The following is a 13,797-nucleotide window of genomic DNA, read 5'->3' as shown; positions in this document are numbered from 1 at the left end:
ACTACCATCAGGAGAGCAACGACCACGTCAGCCCTAAAATGCGCTAGGAGAGCCACATGCCAAAGTCACATCTGTCCGACTCCACAACGGCTGGTTTCCCACTCTGCTAAACCACATCCCATGAAGGCCTACTGCCTAGAGTCACAGGACTCCCATGATGAGCTACAGTCTCAAGGGGTGCCAGCAATGCTTTTCCTACAAAACGCCTCAGGGGAACCATCCATGGGGAAACATCCAGTTTCTTTCTGAGCCAAGATTCCTGCTCTTTTAGCCAACTTTACATTTGATGGTGGAAGGCATCTCTGGCTCTTCCAGACATTAAAGGCTCACTAACATCGACCACGTGATGAAGCTTGACTGCCACTTCCTTAAACCTGCCCTAGATCAAGAAGGAGCCCAATTACCAACTTCAGTCTTAAACTCTAAGACCATCTTTTCTTTTTTCCCCAGGTCCACTCCATTACCTGGCATCAGCATGGATGCCATCAGAGTAGCCACACATAGTTGTAGGCAGGCTGTGCTATCTCCTCCTACAAACTCATAGTCGCCTTCGACCCAACCTCATAGAAACACACTCTGACAAAAAGTAATCAAAACAATCAGTTCATAAACCAGAATATGTATGTAATGCTTGAAATACTAATCTTAATGCTCATGAAAATGAATAAATTAAGGGCTCTTTAGAAAAGTACTATTTCTTTTAATCTAGGACTTTTGTCAAATGACAATCTTGACTAAAAATTGTCCTATTGGATATTAGCACAGAAAAATGGATACTTAGATTGAACTTGAGAATAATTACTTACGATGTAATGGAAAGTGTCCTAGTCTTAAGCATAGTCCTAATTCTGCCACTGCCTACCTCCCTCTGTGTTGACAAGCAAGGTGAGCCTCAGTTTCCCCATCTTGCAAATACAAGGCTGCAATTGAACACTCCCTTTAAGATAAAAATTTCTGATACTATTATACTTTCAGGATCAAAGTGCCTTGTTTTGTAATCTCCTGAACTATTGAAATCTATCTATCAATGATGAGTAGAAATGGAAATGGAAAAGGATCGAGGGCAGACCAACTCAGTCATTCAGAGATGAAGCATAGCATGGACTCTATCACCAGTGTGGAAGGAGTGAGACCTCAGTCCATCCTGACTCAATAGAAGAATGCAATTACTTTCATTTTAACCTCATTTCAGGCCAGCAAAATCCATTCAAGGCTGCGAGAGAAAAATGCAGGGCATTCTGATCATTAATATTTGGGACAAATGGTGTCATGACATTTGTTCTATTTTGAGAGGCATTCCATTCAGTGGAGATTGTAAACATGTTTGACACATCTTAGCTGTCACTTTCCTATAGAAGACCTTCAGAAAGCATGCTGGCACACTGCTAAGTGGCATATTTAGTCCTCTAGTTTCCCATATAGTAGCTATTTATCTGTCTTCAAGGAAATTCTAACTGCACCATCTCAGAAGCAGATTCAAAATTTAGAGTCAAGAAAGACTGCAGTCCCCACTGAACTCAAGGAATCAAAGGGTTGTCAGGCCATAAATATGAGCAAGAACAAAACAGATGAGAGATTTTAACATCTACTGAATAGAGGTGGAAAGACTAGTTAGCTCTTAATTATTAAAGTACAATTTTTTCTAGAGTACACATATTATAGCTACATGTCGTTCAATCTATACAGTAAGGAATTTATTTGGTTTACAGCAGCTATTATATGAAAGTCACTTGAATTTTGAAACCTTGCATTGCCAGCTGAGTCCAGTGTCAGCAATTTCCCTGAGGTGGATTAACAACTCTGTAGAAAATGTATTTTCATTGCCATTTTCCCAGTGTTTTATTTCTAAATTTGAAAATTTGAATTATACCCCAAAATACTGAGGAAGCTACAATAAAAAACATAGGGAATGGAAAAATAGAATTGTAACCATAACTCAAATTCACATACTCCTTTTTTTATAAAATTATAAAATTTGTAATTATTATAAAATCATAAAAACGTGTGAATTGGCTGCCTGGGGAGACAGAGACATGTTTGTTTCCCTCTGTGTCCAGAGGGAGGCAGTGAGTTTTTTTGAGGCACTTATGCAGTAGGCACCATCAGGGGCTTTGCATGTCATTAAATACTGACATTTAATCATCCCAAGAATTCAAGAGGGTGGATTTTATTATTCTCCTTTTACATGTAAGGAAACTATGTCTCTTAGTTATGCCAAATAATTTATTTAAGATAATACCATAATAAATGAGGGAACTGAGATTCTATTCCCAGTGTCCTTGGACTATAAAATGTGTGTTCCTTTCACTACTGCCAACGTTCCAAATTAAATACAGAGTTTGCGCTCTGGTTGAGAAAATGATCAACTTTACGCAGGCTAACTACTCAGAGGCTAATGCGAATTGTATTTCTGTTTTTTATTCCTCTTTGACTGTGTATAAGTATTTTATAAATTTATTTGAAATTTAGACTTCTTAAGAATCAGTCTGGAGGAAGAGATGGAGGATGAATGATTAATGAGATGTGCTTTTTTAAGGTCTGGTCTTTCTCTTGGTTCTAGTAAAATGTTAACTTTCCTGTTTTCAGTAACTATTTCTCTTATAAGTGGTTCCCCACTTCTCATTACACTGAATATGCGTGACTTCCAATTCTCCTTCTGATCACCCTGCAGTTAATTTATTTTTGCACATCAAATATATTTTTTATTAGTTTTATTTTGGTATCATTAATCTACAATTACATGAAGGACATTATGTTTACTAGGCTCCCCCCTTCACCAAGTTCCCCCACATACCCGTCACATCAAATATTTTGACCAACCTAGAGGCTAAGCATATTTTGTGAACCAATCTACATGGGACTTTTTGAGAAACAGAGCTGCAAACTGCCGAACGCTCCATGCTGGGGTTGCTATGTGCCACTCTTGGCAACTGCATGGGGTTCCTTGGGGGTAATTCATGTCAGCTTCCGTGAGTGTAATGCGAGATCACCACCATTTTGTTCCCTGGGACTGCACTTTGGGACCACTGTAGGTGGCTGTTGTAGCAACCCTAAGTGACATATAAGTTTTAAAAAAAGTTACAGGTAGTTTTTTTGGGGGTAGGGAAATGTATACAGAACATAGAAGCTCCATTTCTCACAACTCTTTCTGTTCTTTACAAATAAGTCATTCAGTTAAGGAAGAATATACTGTGAACTCTTAATTAGCAAAATCAAGAAGAAATAGTGATCCTCCAAAGCCCCTCCAAAGAAGACTAGTTTCTGAGTAACTCAAAGATTTTATCAAAGACGGTCTCTCAGAGGGGCGAGGTCCTACTTTGGGCTCACCAGACAAGTTAGAAATACAATATTATTTTGGCCATTGTTGTTTTTCTTGATAATATTACCTCAAAGAGAAAATAAATTGATTATATATACATCACCTCTTGGAATGTATAACTTAATCTAAGACCATTCACTGTTATACATTAAGATTCAAAGTGAACTATTAAACTCTGATACTAATATTACAGTCTTCTCTCAATGTATTGTTTTGCAAACAGTCACACATTTTCAGCATATTGGAGGACCTCAGCAGCCTTATGGTTAGCGTGTGCCCAGACACTCAGAGTTCCAGACAAATTCTCTTTTCCAAATTATGTTTCGCTTGAGGTTCAAGTCTGGAAAGAGAGCAAGCTACGGTCCCCTTGTTTCCTCTGTAGTTTGTTTTACATTTACTCTTTTCAAAGGTGCCTGCCTCATAAGGTCTGTCACTAGCTGCTGGATTTTTCTGCACTGCCAGGTGTCCTATGATCAAGTTACAGTGTCTTGCCATAGAAATTGCTTGATTTTCGGGGATTTTAAAAAACTCTGGTTTTCTTACAAGGTCTGGAGGGGTGTTAATTTTTAAACATATTATTTAAGTCAAAGTATAAATAAAATTTTAATAATTAGATTTCCTTTAGTTTATTCCAAAGGTAACACCTGACACTCTGAATGACTAGTTAACTCTAGGCTAGGTTCAGTTTGATTTAGGAAGATTATTTTAGGAATATACTATTTATTCAGAAAATGTCAGAACTGACAAATAGTACATTAAGTATATTTTTTTAATATATAGTACTAACTGATTTAAGAAATACCTTGGAAATTACTCCTCTTTAATATATTGAATTACCATGCAAATAAAACAAAAAGTCTTACAAGTCTTATGATGTAGCACTTCTCTTAGTTGCTTGTGTGAATAAGTCAGTTGCAAGACAACAGGGAGTCTTTTATAATTATTTTAATGTGATTTTGCAGTGATTATGCATTACCGTTGTCTGCCCTGAACCTTTTCACCCTTCCTCTGATGACAGCAATCCAACTTTGTTTGGAGAAAAACTCCTCCCCCATCCCATGTAATTCTGTTGGTGCTTCAAATCAGAACACCCTGTCCTGATGGGTGTAGATGTGGTCAGGTTACATAGTGCTGGCTACAATGACTGGCTTCCTGTTATATGTCCCTCTGCAAAATTCCTTTATGCCAGAAAAAACTTGAAAGACCAGTTTCTGTCTTATTTGATGTGTCATTATGTGCTCTCTGTTCAGTTATAGGCTCTTCCACAGATGATCGTGCTGGCTACCACTGAAACAGTGTTTTTATGGCTTTGAAGACTCAAATAAGTCTTAATGTTGGACACTGAAACACTCTACTCTTGTTCCAGTGTTTTTCTAATCTCATGTTATTATTATTGTAGCTTTTCAATTGTTTACTTACATCCTGTTTTTTATTCTTTCCATAACTGTCAGTTTTCAATAACAGGTATCATCTACCAGTAAATCAAAAGTCTGAGCCATAGCATCCTCTATGCTAGCTGTGCAGATGAAGGAGATCTGTTTTCAGTTGGTAGAACAGGAAAAAATCTTTAAACTACCTAGTTGAAACATGTTTGTCACAAATCTTTTCTTCCCCTTTAGAGAGTATAATTTGCTAAGAAACTGATAAATCTATTGAACCTGCGTAAAAAAGTAACAGAAAATTAACAGCAGACTTTTGAGATATCCTTAATTCACTGAACTCATACTAGACAAGTGAAATTCTTTGTGCACCATTACCAGGTCATAGAACACCTGACGTGAAATAATTCAGTCTTTGCAAAGTGCCTCTAGCATTCAGAGGATCCCATTTCATGTTGAGTTAATTCTCATTACCTACCAAAATTCCTGGAGCCAGAGAGTGAATAATAGTGAAAGTAGAAGTTCCCTCTTGGCTTTACAGTGTCTGAGATGTTACAGATTCTAGACTTGGGGTCTAATAGTTACCTAGTAGCTCCAGAATGGAACCATTACAAAGACGTGCTGTCTGTGTTCAGTTTCAGCTATGCGTTGCATTCAGAAGCATGTCCAAGTTGAAAAGGAATTTAAATCTTTACTGCAGCCTTGCATGAAAGGACAAAGGGGGATGGCATGTTACACGGTGCAGCAAAGCTACATCCACCCACCTACTTCCTCAGATGCCTTGTACAGTATGACACTCACCTCTCCCCCTTCCTCAATTCTCTCTCTTCGATCTCTCCTAATTTCTCCCAATATGGTTCCTCTTTCTCTGCTTCTTTTATCTTCTTTTATTTTTTTCTTTCAATTGTTCCCTGCACTTCCTAATAGAGTTCAACACAGACTTTCTAAGGTTTTATACTGGTAGAAGTCTAGTCAAGAGAAAAAAACAAGAGCTAAGAGAATTTGATATAAATTGTTCACAACAAAATAACGCTATTTTTGCCAAAGACTACGTGATTATTTTTCTTACAGATAAAAACATTACTGGCTTTTCCCTAAAACGAGAAGTTACAAGTCTGATAACCAGTGTATCCATTTAGGGACTATATATATTACTCCTTAAATTTAGTTAAAATCCAAGGCAAATATTTTGTTACCTAAAAACTAAATAATAAGGTTAACCTCCAGTAAAACTTGGGTACAATCATTATGGGGGAGAGAGAAGAAAATGTGTTAATCTATACAAACAAACATAGATATATAAATACACACAATATGCATATCCACTACAGTCTTCAATTTGTAACTAGTCAGAAGGCCACAGTAGATATATGGATATATGTTACTTCATTCTTTTTTTTTAAATTTTTTATTAAGGTATGATTTATAGACACTCTTATGAAGGTTTCACATGAAAAAACAATGTGGTTACTACATTTACCCATATTATCATGTCCCCACCCACACCCCAATGCAGTACCTGTCCATCAGTGCAGCATGTTACTTCATTCTTGCAATACACATTCAATATCTCATTTGTTTCAGTTCAGCTGGGCATGGTTCTTTACCTGGGGAGGGAACACAAATTAATTCCTGAAGTAGATGAATCCTTAGTAAATGTGTGTGTTGTTTTTGTTGTAGTTTTCCATTAAGTTTCCATGTCTTTCCTGCCTCTTCTATAGCAGCAACCAAATTTCATCATAGAACTTGGGATTAATCATCCCAGACAGTGGAGTAACCCTGTTTTTGTCTGTTCATTCAGTGACACAAGGAGCCTACAATGGTGAGAGAGCCATCTCACTTTCCAGTTCAGTGGAACCATTTATTGGTGTCCTGCTGGCAAAGAATATTTTGCTAGGGAACCAAAATTCCAAATTAGCAGTGCTCAACATTAAAGGAATAACAGAAAATTCTGTGAGGGGGTTGTTAGGTATGATAATGTGAGGAGTCACTCCCAAACCCATTCTCTCAAGGTGGTAATCTCCCAAATGATGCCACTGCTGATTCCTCTATACACCATTCCATCTTTATATTAAGCCAGTGCTTTAGAGTGATGAGGGAAATGTGTCAAGACCAATAATTCAGTGAGTATGAGTTCATGTCTACCTTCTTCGGCCATGAAGTGAGTATCTTTTTCTGAAGAAATGTTGTGTGGAATAATATGACAAATGGGAAAAAAATACCTTCTGTAAGTCCATGAATGGTAGTTCTGAAAAAAATATGATGTGCAACAAAGAAAATTCATGTCCAGAATATGTGTCTATTCCAGTGAGGATAAATCGCTAGCCATGTGGGAAGGGGTCCAATGTCATGAATGTGTTACAGGTAGCTGGATAATCCCTCTGAGGAATGATTCTATAAAGATACTGAGTGTTGGTCTCTGGTTTGGGCAGATTAGGCACCTGGCCTTGGTGAGAAATCTATGTTGTTGAGGCCAAGCATTGCCTCCATTCCTACCACCACTGTCACTTTGTGCATTGGCCCACAGGCTGCTCTCTGCATGAATGGTGATACTTGGGATATGAAGCTAAATAACAGCCACAGAATGAATCTTTCTGTTCATTTTTGCTTTGGATGACTTTTGATGAGTATTGATATGTAGCATGAATATTTTCACACTCTATGTCCATTCAGAGAGGTTCATCTACAGATCTCCTTCCCAGACTTGTCACCCATATTCCAACCCTGTTTTCTTTTCCCAAGTTGTGATCATACAGCTCAACCATTAGCATCTGTCCATGCATCAGTGGATAACCATTATTTTGATTATCTCTAAGACCAGAGAAAATGGACAGCCAAAAGTAGAACACATTATCACACTGTGCAGAACCACGTGTACACTAGTCTCAGTGTTTCTCATCCTTGGTCACCAGGTCATAGAATTTCATGAGAACTTAGGAGAAAAGGCAATGCAACAGAAATTAGTGTCCAAGATGATGAACCTTATTTGTGGTGGTGGACTTGCTCAAGAACAATCTCATGTATGTCACTCAATGACAGGTTGCTTCAATGCATGTCTTGCTTATGTCTTAATGAGTCAAACAGCATCTGGGTCATGATGGAGATCTCAGGATGCATGGCTACTTAATGTCTCCTGGTTCAGTGCTCAGTCTCTACACTGATTCAGTAAGAAGTGCTTCCCAAAAGAAAAACAGTTATGTGAGAAGCAGGGCATAGTTTTCTCCCAAATTGTAAAGATTATCTTATTAACATTTATTAGTTCCATGCAGCATCCCTGGTTACCTCTACGCTTCAAGTATCATTGGATTTTCTAGGTCACTAGGTGAAAGTGGAAATGCAGCTTTACACTGCAGAGTGCCAAAGGCTTCCCTTAACCCTGGTCCGCCATGAAGGCAGGCATCCTCTTGGCTTCAAAGTAATACAGATTTGGGATTTGTTACTTCAAAAACAAATGAACGAACAAAGAAACAAAGCCATCAAACGTTGAGCCATTTCATTTCTGCTGGTAGGTGGTACAAGGTGCAGCAGCTTGTCCTTTAGAGAACTAACTTGACGTTCTCCAACCACACCACTTGAGGTGGCAGATTCCTGATATGTCACTGGTTTATCTCCCACTCTTACATTTACATATGAGAAAGCATCTAAGCATCTAAAAACACTCCTTACTTATGCACATTAGATCCAAAGAGAAAAATGCCATTAATGGCAAGGAAATCAGGAATTCCATCTCAAACATGATATTTTTGTATTTTTATACTTGGCTTACAGAAGAGAGTCATCATAGAGATTTACAAAGATGCAGTTAATTTTCACACGAATGTATTTCTCAATAGCTTAGTGAAGGAATCATCTTCTGGGCCCTCCTGGGGGATGTAGTTAGAGTATTGGTATATGGTTTGCATTGGATGGGATTCCTCTAACAGTCTTACCTCCCTAAGCTTTTGAACTCCTTCCACTACATCCTGTCATGGAAGTTTTCCCATCTCCACCTCATTACATGTAAGACACTATTAAACCCAAAATTCAGTCAACAAAACCAAGAAACTGCTAGAATCAATTCTAGCTTTATGACCTAACCCATTAAATCCACCCTCTAAAAATTGCATTCATATCCATAGTTAGGTCTACTACTGTTTCATATTCCATCTTCCTTGTTCTAGCTCCCCCTTAGAATTGATTATACACACATTTCCTAAGTTTTTATCAAAAATTTGTTTTGGCAAAATCTTACAAGGGATTAGCTATTTCCCTCTGAGTCCAATTTTGGACTTGACCCATGGTGCATCTGAAGATCTGACCCTAGTTATAAGACTAGTGTCAACAAGACATGGTGGAGGTTAATCTTGAGTAAAATGAGCTCCACTCCCCAGGCAGTAGTCTCTAGTTAGATGTTTGTAAGGTTTTCAAGCAGAGGAAAGTTTGTCTTTTTAGACACAGACAGTCAGTCAGCTTCTACTGACAAGGGAGGATCACAGTAACCTGGGTCTAAAACTCTCAGCTTCATCTGAATCCAACTTGATGTACCCATTTCAAGTTTCTGAGCCTTACTCCTTCCTAACCAAGACCCCAACTTTCTTGAGAGAGATTTGGCAAGGCTGTGAATTCAATACATATTGTAATTCTGCAACCCATATGCTTAATATTTTGAGTTTGGTCATTTGAAATATTGGTCTTGTAACTACAAAAAAACACACAAAAACCAGGAGACCCATTTAGGGTTGCCCTGGAAGCTTTGTGGTTCCCTGAACATGAGTTGAATGGAAAATGTAAAGAACTGTATTTATCATGTCCATTTTGTAAACACTCCAAAGCACTCATGAGAATCCATCCCATACCACAGTCCTTATAGGCACCTATTCCCATAATAGTCAAATGCAGAAGCCATTTGAGTCCCCAAGGCACATGCTTCAGTAATACTTCATCACAACCAATCAAAAGTAGTAATTTGATTAACTGTGATGAGACTACATGCCAGAGGTTATTAGATCCCATTTTCCATCGGCAAGGAGCTCAATCCTCCCTCCATTCAAGCTCAAGAATATGACCAAAGTAATCCCAAAGTAACTTTGAGGGATCTGTTCCCTAAAATGACCCCTGGAACCAATTTCTGTCTATGTAAGGGCTCATTCAGGAGACAGACATAACAGTACCTATTTGAAACAAGAAAATTTAACATAGGGAATTATCAACTAGTTATAAAGTTCTTAAATCAGGTAATGGAAAGCATAACAAAAGAACCCTGATATACCAAAGATATCAATGACAGAAAGTAACTCCCACCTCTAGGGCGGAAATAACCAATGGTGGTTAGACTATTATTAAAACTTAGAACTTAGATGAGGCTCTATGGAGCTTAAACACAGACATTTGAGGAGGAGATGCTGCTCAGCTAGGCTGGCATATCTGAGCTCAGAGAAAGAGGCCTAGGGCTTGGCACCCAGGTCTCTGGAGAAGGGGCATCAGACAGTTTTTGCTAGTGCTTCTGGGTGGGGGACATGAGGAAGCTGGTTCCACGTGCAGACAAAACAACCAGCTGCTTTCATTTGTTGCTATGGAATAAAACGGAAACTTGCTGCCCGGTGAAAATAGAATTCTGAAATAATGTTCACAGTTACTGCCCTCAGGAAGAATACCATAAAGAGAGCGTTGCCTTCTCCCTCTAGCGTCCCTCCCTGGCCCTCAAACCCTCTCCTCCTATCTCCACCCTTACAAATATCTTCTTTACTCTGCATGATGTTTTTAAACAATCCCTCAAGACCTATTTCAAATGCCCTTCTACAAGGCTCTAATGATCCTCCAGTTAGAATTAATTGTATCCCAGTGAATGTGTGATAATGGCATTTTGTGTCTGCTTCACACCTACCACGTTCACTCTCGCTGGAGACATCTGGTCTACCTCCGACTCATCCACCCAAAGAGAACAGTTTGCGGCAGGAGTGATGCCATAGACCTTAATATGCCTCACAATATATAGCTCAATATATACATAATGGTTATCCAATAACTGTTTTTGACTGCAATTTTATCTGTTATCCAGGTTTGTTTGTTTTTTTTTACCCTCACTTACTGGAATATTTGTACCACATTCAAAAGGATTATCATTGCCATTATCATGACCTTCACATTTAGCAATAACGTTATGATTAGAGAAGTTGTAAAAAAAAGTTGAAAAAATGAGTTTTTTTCTTTAAACTTAATAGGAAAAAAACACTACCACAAAACGACTTATCTTTAAAACGTCTGCAGTGAAAGTAGAGAAATGCCATAAAAAGCACAACATATTTCTGAAACCTCAATTTCCTGTGAGTCATCCTTAGGGAAATACAATATGAAAAGAATCAGCACAGATTCCAGATGGGAAGGTTCCTTGAAATACCCTCAGACTTCCATGAGGGTGCCCTCTGAATTGTTTGTAATTTATCAGTCTATACTAGGTCTGGACAAGAAATGGGTGATCCAGCCTGGTCCTTCTCTCTCCCCACGTTCTTTTTAATGCCTGTAAATTTGCCTAAAGAAGAATTTTTCGACTTTATAGAATTCAGTAACAATCGCTGAGAATTGTCTTTGAGTCATTTCAGCCACCTGCTTAATAGTGATAAAGGTCAGTCTTTTTTTTAAAATTCTATGAATCAATTATAGACTACTAAAAAGAAGCAATGCATCATAGAGATTAAGAACATGGAATCTGGACATAAACTCCCTGTGTTTGAAAATATATATTATGAGCTTTGTGATCATGGACAGGTTATATAACCTCTTTGTGTCTCAATATTACCTTTCTTATTATGCATTTGTACCATTAGACTGACTAACACATTATCAATTTCTTAAGTGTAAGACCTAGACAAAGCACTCAGTAAATCTTAAAAACCATTATTACCAAAATTATTAAAATTTCTTATCTTTCTAACCTTATCCTGTGTGTCTTCCTTCCTTCCTTCCTTCCTTCCTTCCTTCCTTCCTTCCTTCCTTCCTTCCTTCCTTCCTTCCTTCCTTCCTTCCTTCCTTCCTTCCTTCCTTCCTTCCTTCCTCACTAACAAATATTGCTGAGAAGCAACTGTGTGCTAAACACTCCTCTGTGTGCTGAGGAAATAGAAGTGAACTAAACAACCTTCCCTCCACGAGGAGGAATCTGTTCGTGAAGAGTAGCCTGTAACAAACCAATCTACAGCATAATGCCAGAGATAATGACCGATAAGTACTACGACGGAAAATAAGGGAAGATAAAGCAAAGCCGGGATTGTTGCTAGTACAAAGAGGGACAACAAAATACGGAAATTTGAACTGAACTAAAGTGGATACATTTCACAGCATGTAGCAGGTGCTTGCTGTTCTAAACATAAGCCAAGAAAGTGCCCATCAAAACTTCTCCACTTTGCTTGTCAATTTATATTTGGCCCTGGATTTTTTTGGAAGCCTGGATTGTTGGGAAATAGAGTGGACCAGGAAGAAAGGGGACCTGGGGCCTTGACATACTCCAGGACCTGGAGAGAATCCTAAAGCCTGAAAAATAATGATGGAAACCAGTTCAGTCTCTGGTCCACACAGGCGTGGCCCTAGGTGAGTAATAAGAGTAATAGTAGCATTTAATAAACATGAAACTGAGACTTTTGGAAGCTTAGTTACTTGCCTTGGTTTCACAATTTGTAACATGGAGTTTGTAGGATTTAAAGTCGATGCCTAAAAGTAAAAGGTGAGCAGTTCGAGCCCATCATGGTCAAACTCTGAAGCCCATATCCCCATCAGGCAGCCCTCCTGGTCCCAGCAGGCAGACTAACGTCAGCATCAAGGAAGCCCTCCTGTAAGAGTGAAGTGCTTGGACATGGAGTGATGAATGCTGCTTGAAGATAGGGGGGTCTACCAGGAAACAAAAGTCTCTCCAATCAGAGGAACTAAAGTGCCTGGTGAAGTAGACAGAAATTGGGCAAGAGGAAAAAGATTCAGAACATGGGTTTAGGAGTGTAGCTTACTAAGAAGGCCTGTCCTCAGGAATGAATGACAGGTTGATATGAGATTAACAGCAAATTTTCCCTTCTGACTCCTCAGAAAATCTATAGGCCTTCATGTTTGCCTGATGGGGATGGAGCCAGTCTTTCTGCTTAAAGTGTAGTTAGACATACAGAGGTTAAAAAGAAAAGTTACAATGGCATTGAAAAAATATGTAATGTCATAGATGCCCCATTACTGTTGAGTGTGAATTAATATTCATCATATTTCATATGTAAGATTCCTGACCCTTAATCTTTAAACAGCAATGAATATACCATGTGTTAACTCAGCTGTAGGTTTTCATTAGGTACAAGTTTTCAGAAGTAGACACTGTATAATAGAAAGCACTGTATAATTGAAATCTGAGTTTTTATTTTAATTCCCAATCAATGAGACCTTATACTGGTTGCTTGATTTCTTTCTGATTTAACAACTACAGAATTGGCACCATTCTTGTTCTATATTGCTCACAAAATTGTTATTAAGATATGAATTAATACACCTGAAGAGTATGAAATACTGACATTAAAGGTGATATCTTTGTGTTCCTGTATAGTTGCAGGTAAAATTTTATTAAACAAGGTCCACGTATTAGTACATTTAATACTGGGAGATGTTGTTATTTAGGGTAACTATGGTATTCCTTTGGCCAAGTTTTCAAGTCTTGTAAAAATAAATAGTTTCTCAAATGCATCTCCTTAAAACTAGATTTCTATGCTGGCTTTACTCAAATTTTAAAAACCAACATCTTGAGCTCAAGTTCTTAAAACATTTTAGCCTAGTACATGTAAGCAGAAAGCCACCTCCAGCACAATAGCGATGGAACTGCTAAGATGGGTGTTCAGGGTGACATGTGATAGTTGAGTGATGAAGTCTCCTTTCCTCTGGCAGAAATCTTAACTGAATAGGCTTCAGAGGTGGTCCTAACTGCAGATGGAAATTATCAGGAGTCTACTATACTAACAGAACAGAAGGCAGCTGTTTTATGCCTTCTCATGGGAGAAATAGGCAAAGATTAAGAGCATGGTAGAAAGAATCTGATTTTTGTAGGGTTCACTTACGCAACATCATGAAGTTATTCATTTTCTTCTTCTTCCACACTTAAGAAAT

The sequence above is a fragment of the Manis javanica genome, chromosome 11 (genome assembly GCF_040802235.1).
Source record: "Manis javanica isolate MJ-LG chromosome 11, MJ_LKY, whole genome shotgun sequence".
NCBI lineage: Eukaryota > Metazoa > Chordata > Mammalia > Pholidota > Manidae > Manis > Manis javanica.
The sequence above is the reverse complement of the archived record's forward strand: the minus strand, read 5'-3'. Positions refer to the sequence as shown.